Source organism: Tyto alba, unplaced genomic scaffold, assembly GCF_018691265.1.
Source record: "Tyto alba isolate M040663 unplaced genomic scaffold, T.alba_DEE_v4.0 Super-Scaffold_15, whole genome shotgun sequence".
NCBI lineage: Eukaryota > Metazoa > Chordata > Aves > Strigiformes > Tytonidae > Tyto > Tyto alba.
This window is the reverse complement of record NW_024881277.1, coordinates 4530475-4537014: the sequence shown is the minus strand read 5'-3', so window position 1 is coordinate 4537014 and position 6540 is coordinate 4530475. Positions and strand designations below refer to the sequence as shown.

The window sequence follows — 6540 nt, the reverse complement described above, 5'->3', positions numbered from 1 at the left end:
CTCAGCCCTGCAGTGCTCGCCCTGCTTTGCACCCGTGGGAGATGCCCCAAGGTATGAGGAAGGGACACAGGGACCACGGTTCAAGGAAGGACCCCTACAAGGGCTCAGAAGCAGAGAGTGGAAGTGGAAAATGAGCAGCTCTGGAAAGACCAAGTGCTTGTGCTTCCTGAAAGCACTGCTGTGCTAGGATGCTTTTCCCCTCCACCTCTGCATGCAGGCACTGTTCTGGCAGGCCCAGAGAATGTCTTCGAGGAAAGATCTCAGAGAAACAAGTCACTGCAGCATCCTTTATTTTGTTTAAACAGAAAGAGAACATGGGTCCTCATTTACAAAGTCTCTGGATGACAAAAAATATTGATAGATACATAATTAGAAAAAAGAGAAATAATGACATTTATTTGCAGAGAAATTTATAAAAGGTAAAGCAAAGCAAAAAAACCCATCCCAAACTACAAAAGAACAAAAAAAAATATAGAAGATGAGATTTGCCTGTAATGAATTACATACCGAGTTATTTGCAGAATACAGGAACTTTATTGTTTCTGAGAATTATCCAGTCATCAGTCTCCTCAGGCAATCCTTAAGCTCCTTGTTCCTCATGCTGTAGATGAGAGGGTTCATGACTGGAGGAACTACTGAGTACAGAACAGCCACCAACATATCCAGGGATGGGAAAGAAATGGAGGGGGCCTTCAGGTAAGCAAACATGCCTGTGCTGAAATAAAGGGAGACTACGGCCAGGTGAGGGAGGCACGTGGAAAAGGCTTTGTGCCGTCCCTGCTCAGAGGGGATCCTCAGCACGGCCCTGAAGATCTGCACATAGGACAGCACAATGAAAACAAAACAAGCAAAGAATAAACAGGCACTAACCACAATAAGCACAACTTCCCTGAGGTAGGTGCCTGAGCAAGAGAGCTTGAGGATCTGGGGAACTTCACAGAAGAACTGGTCCACCACGTTGCCATGGCAGAGTGGTAGAGAAAATGTGTTGGCAGTGTGCAGTGTGGCATAGAGGAACCCAGTGCCCCAGGCAGCTGCTGCCATGTGGACACAAGCTCTGCTGCCCAGGAGGGTCCCGTAGTGCAGGGGTTGGCAGATGGCAACGTAGCGGTCATAGGCCATGATGGTGAGAAGAGAAAATTCTGCTGTAATCAAGAAGAGAAGCAGAAACACTTGCGCGGTACATCCTGCATAGGAAATGGCCGTGGTGTTCCAGAGCAAATTGGCCATGGCTTTGGGGAGAGTGGTGGAGGATGGAGCCCAGGTCGAGCAGGGAGAGGTTGAGGAGGAAGAAGTACATGGGGGTGTGGAGGTGGTGGTCGCAGGCAACGGCGGTGAAGATGAGGCCGTTGCCCAGGAGGGCAGCCAGGTAGATGCCCAGGAAGAGCCAGAAGTGCAGGAGCTGCAGCTCCCGTCTATCTGCAAATACCAGGAGGAGGAACTCAGTGGTGGAGCTTCTGTTGGACATTTGTTCACTGCAGGCAGGGAGGTTGAACTAGAAGACATTGACAAGTTAGGACAGACTTCTTTTATTCAATCTTATGCTGTTTCTCAAAAAGTCTCCTCAAAATTATTTCTCTTTCTTTGGGGAAAATATATTTGATCCCTTTACATGAGCTCAGATTTGTGTTTTTTCTGATGAGACATTCTTTGAAGGGGCAGAAATCCTTATCTTTCATGTTTCTCTCAGCCTGAACACAGGGGAGACCTGAAGAACAAAAAGATTCCTTGTGCCCTGTTGGAGAATGGCTCAGAGACAAGGGTCCTGAGCCCACTGAGCAATTGTATGATCAGAGCCTGCTCTAGCTGCTGATGCTGAGCCTCACTAGGGTTTGCCTGCAGCTGCTCGCAGCTGCTGATACATGAGGAATGTCAAGGACGCTTCAGCCTTGTGTACCGTGGTGTGTCGAAAACAGGTTAAGGGGAATTCGGAGTAGTGGTCTGAGAAACCTAGTGTTATGGTAACAGTGGTCTGAGAAACTTTGTGTTATGGTACTGTTGTGTATCGAAAACAAGTCAAGAGGAATCAGAAATAGTGGCATGAGAAAATTAGTGTTATGAGAAGCTTGTGCTGTTAGCTAAGTAGGTGGACCGTGCGAATACGACCTTTAGAGCTTAAGCCAATCAGCTAGTGACTAGTAGGCATAATAATTAGTGTTGTCTGTATAAATATATGTACCCTGGACCAATAAAGACACATGTTAATTGATGCTCTATCACCCACATTGAACCCGTCTCGGCATGTCATTCTTCTGCGGCTCCACAGTGCCACAGTCCAGAGTGAAGACAATGCTGGAGCAAGTCCTGGCTCTCTGCTCCCTGGAGCTGTTTTCTGCTAGGAGCCATTTCTGTGTCCCCATGTCAGCACCCTGACAGTGCTCCCAGACCCCATACCACCCTCTGTGTGCTCAGCTCTGCCCTGCAGACCCCTCCTGGCAATAGGGCACTGCCCAGGGGCATTCCCTACTTCCAGATACAAAGGAGAACAGCAGGCAAAACCAGAACCCACAAACAAAGGTGATGCTGGTGTGTCTGTAAGTAGAGGAGTAGGTGAAGGCACATTATGAAGCTTCTGGCAATTCTGCTGATCCCTCAGTTTAACAGTTCAGGAGTCTCAGTGACTTATTCAAATTTCACAGCTCCTTTCTAGGATTTCTTAGAAGAAACATGAGATCATAGATCCTAGAAAGCTTCACATTTTTAAGGTGGCCCCTGCCTTGAATTTCCTCTTGAAATACAAATGTGCTATGTGATCTGGAGCTCTGAGCATCCCTGATCTACGCAGCAGCCTCTGGAGAGCAGAAGGAGCCTGCCCTGGTGGGGGTCTCTCCTTCCCCCCACAGCTTCTCCCCACAGCGCCGTGGGGAGCTCCCTGGGCAGGCTGAGTGCTGACCCTGGCAGGTGGCAGAGTCCCTGCCCCAGCACACAGCCCCCTGGGGTGCAGGGACCCTGCTGGGAAGGACAGCCCTGGGCACCCCTGCCTGCACACCCGGCTGCACACCCCTGCAGCCGGCCCCGCCAGAAGGCAGCCCTCATGCCCTGGCCCTCGCAGGGGGCACCAGGGAAGCCCTGCTCGGGATAAGCTCCTCCTCCTCCTCTCCTCCTCCTCCTCTTCCTCTAGGCAGGAGGCAGATACCTGGCGGCTCTGCTGCCTTCCCCAGATCCCTCCCCGAGCTGCAGCTGCATTGCCCTGCACCCCCAGACTTACTGTGGCCAGGGCCCTGACGCTTTCTCCTCCTCGGAGCTCTCAGCAGCCTCCCAGCCCAGGCTGCCTTGAAGCTGTGTGTGCCTCGCTGCTCTGCCCTGGGTGCCTGCAGGCAGTGCCCTCAGCCCTGCTGCGCTTTGCAGAGGAGCTGCTCCTGGGCAGAGCTGTCTCTCTGCAGCGCTGCCCACTTGCCAGGAGCTCCCTCCGGCCCAGGAGCCCGGCCCAGCTCAGCACCACAGCAACAGCCCAAGGCAGTTTAATGACCCCTCAGGAGGGTTTGGTGCCAACTCCATGAACCTCAGGCACAGAGAAGCTGAAGAAACCTCTGAAGAAGTCAAAGTTATATTCCAACTCCAAAGTTTCCTGCACTGTTAATGGCTTCCACTGAGGGACACTGTTGACAAAGCCTCATCAGGGTCCTGTTAGAGCAGAATTCTGGAGGCAGTGATGACAAGTTGGAAACAAAAAGGGAAAGGTGGCTCTGATGCTGAGTAAACCTGAGTGTGTTGTATTAAGCCAAAGTTCCAAGCCCTAGGCCCATTAAACAAATGGCCAAGCCACAACACCCAGCCCCTGGGAAGGGAGATCCTGTCCCTCCCACATTCCTCAGGGCTCTTCCTGGGGTAGGGGCTATGGAGATGTGCACCTCCCAGGCTCCTGAGGATGCACAAGGAGGTCATGAGGCCCCGTGCTGCAAGGGACTGTGCCTCCTCACAGGCATCAGTGGCAGAGACAACAGCCACAGCCAAAGTCGTGATAGGGTTGACTTTACTGGGGGCTTTCAGCATTCTCACAGCGCTCTGTCATCTCCACCACAGGCTGTCCTATGGGGTTGCATACCCATAGGCTTATTGGCTATTTATTCGCTATTTTCACCTAACATGAAGTCCCCTTGAGGCACACATCGGACATCCTCGTCCTTCTGCATTGCCCACCAAGTGCATCCAGGTCCTTGGGCAAAGTAAATTCCACATATTGGCTTACTTTTACCTGAAGTAGGAATAACCCAAATAGTCTTCCCCAGCATGTTCTTAAGGTGCACTACAGGGACTCTACCTCCATCTGCAACCAGGTGGCCTTTGTTAAATGTCTGTCCCAGTGTTTAAAAGTTCCTCTTCTCATTGCTCTCAGCGTGGTCTTTAGTAGCCCATTGTACCACTCAATTTTCCCAGAGGCTGGTGCATGGTAGGGGATGTGATATACCCCTCAATGCCATGTTCTTTTGTCCAGGTGTTTATGAGATTATTTAAAAAATGAGTGCCATTATCTGACTCAATTCTTTCTGGGGTACCATGTTGCCACAGGACTTGTTTTTCAAGGCCCAGAATAGTGTTCTGAGCAGTGGCATGGGGCACGGCCTATGTCTCCACCCACCCGGTAGTTGCTTCCACCATTGTGAGCACATAAAGTTTGCCATGTCAAGTATTGTGGAAGCGTGATGTAATCACTCTGCCAGGCCTCCCCATATCTATATTTTAACCATAGCCCTCGATACCAAAGAGGTTTTAACCTCTTGGCTTGCCTGATTGCAGCATGTGTATCACATTCACGGATAACCTGTGTGACAGTTGTCGTGGTTTAACCTGGTCAGCAGCTAAACGCCACGCAGCTTCTCACCCACCCTCCCCCACTTGGGAATGGGGAGGGAATTGGAGGGCAAAGGGAGACTTACGGGTTGAGATAAAAACAGTTTAATAACAGTAACAGAATAATATGGTGCCATGATGAATGGGTAACGTACAATACAGCTGCTCACCACCCACTGACCGACACCCACCTGCTCCCGGCCAGCGATCCCAAACACAAAGACCCTGCAGCCACACTCCCGGAATGAGAGCCCACACCTTCAGCCCACTCCTTCCTTATATGGTGAGCAAAATGTCACATGACATGGGATAGCAGCCAATCGGGCCCAGCACTCCAGCTGTGCTCCCCCCACCCCCGCACACAGGCAAGGGCTCTCGGACCTGGAGAGCCTCTGGGGCCTCAGTGTGCTGCAGCTCTCCTCCCGCTGCCAAAATGAACAGGAACTCTATTCCAGCCCGAACCAGGACAGGGGCCCTGTGTGTAACTGTGTGTCTGTGTGCCTGTATGCCTGCATGAGAGAAGTGAAACGCAGCACAGCTGCGAAGTGAGTGCGGAGTTCTGATCCCGCTTCCATGTCCTCCACGAGGAGAGTGGCCGGAGAGAGAGAAGCGAATGTAGTGTATGTCAGATTTTAAAACAGTATTGTTTGAGCCTGTGGTGAACTTTTGGTGTCCCATACACAGACCCGAGGATTTTTCTTGTAATCCAATCTTTGTTTTGGATGCTTTGGTTGTGGACAAGACGTCTGGGTGGAATTTGGAGACGATTTCTGGTGTAGTAAATGTCAAGGGAAGTGGTCTGACTGGGACAGAATTGAGCGCTCGGGTCAGCTTAGAAGAACGTATTGTGGGAACCTAGGAAACTTACAGAGGCAATAGAAGCAGAATGTGGATAAGCCCTCCCGGCTAACAATATGGGAGGGAAACAGAGTGGGGGTATAGTGAAAAAGATCCCTCTGGGCTGCATCTTAGCCCATTGGAAGGAAATTGGAGGCACACCAGGTGGAAGTGTGAATAAAAGGACATTAACTAAATACTGTATCCAGTGGTGGCCCCTGTATAAATTAGATGACGGGGGAAATGGCCCTTTAATGGAACCTTGAATTATAATACTTTGTTGCAATGATGTTGGTTTTGAGGAGAGAAGGAAAGTGGGATGAGGTCTCATATGCAGACACTCCGAAATCACCCTGAGTATCAAACTGATTGTGGATTAAAGAGCCCACAAGACCCAATGGTTTTGGCTCTAGAAAAGGAAAATATGAAAGAAGGATACCCAGGACAAAATATTTAACCAGTCCCATGCCCCAAATGGTGTTTTGAGGTCACCATGGAAAAGGGTAAGACAGGGAGCTTATAACCCGCTTATAGAGAAACCGTTAGGGTTTCATAGCTTCACACAGTGGTTCTTACCCTGGTTTGGAGTTCGTGAGATTGAAAAAGCCATGGTAAATATTTTGGCAGAAATGGAAATAATAGCAAACGCAACTACTGATGCCCTTTTATGTTTAGACCAGGAGGTAAAATCCCTGAAGGGAGTAGACTTTCAAAACAGAACGGCTCTAGATATAATCACAGCTCACATGGGAAGGGTGTGCACCTTGATCAATACAAGCTGTTGTATTTATGTAGATGAATCAAGTAGAACAGAGATTGACCTTCAGAAGATTTGGGAACACTCAAAAGTCTTACATCAGGTATCCCTGGATGATACCTCGTATGGGTTTTCTAACCTCTGGGAAAAGCTCA

General features: G+C 49.9%; 1 pseudogene; it reads right to left on the bottom strand.

The window, feature by feature from the left end:
* Positions 1-549: 549 nt before the first annotated feature.
* Positions 550-1468, bottom strand: LOC104360704 (annotated as a pseudogene).
* Positions 1469-6540: the final 5072 nt, after the last annotated feature.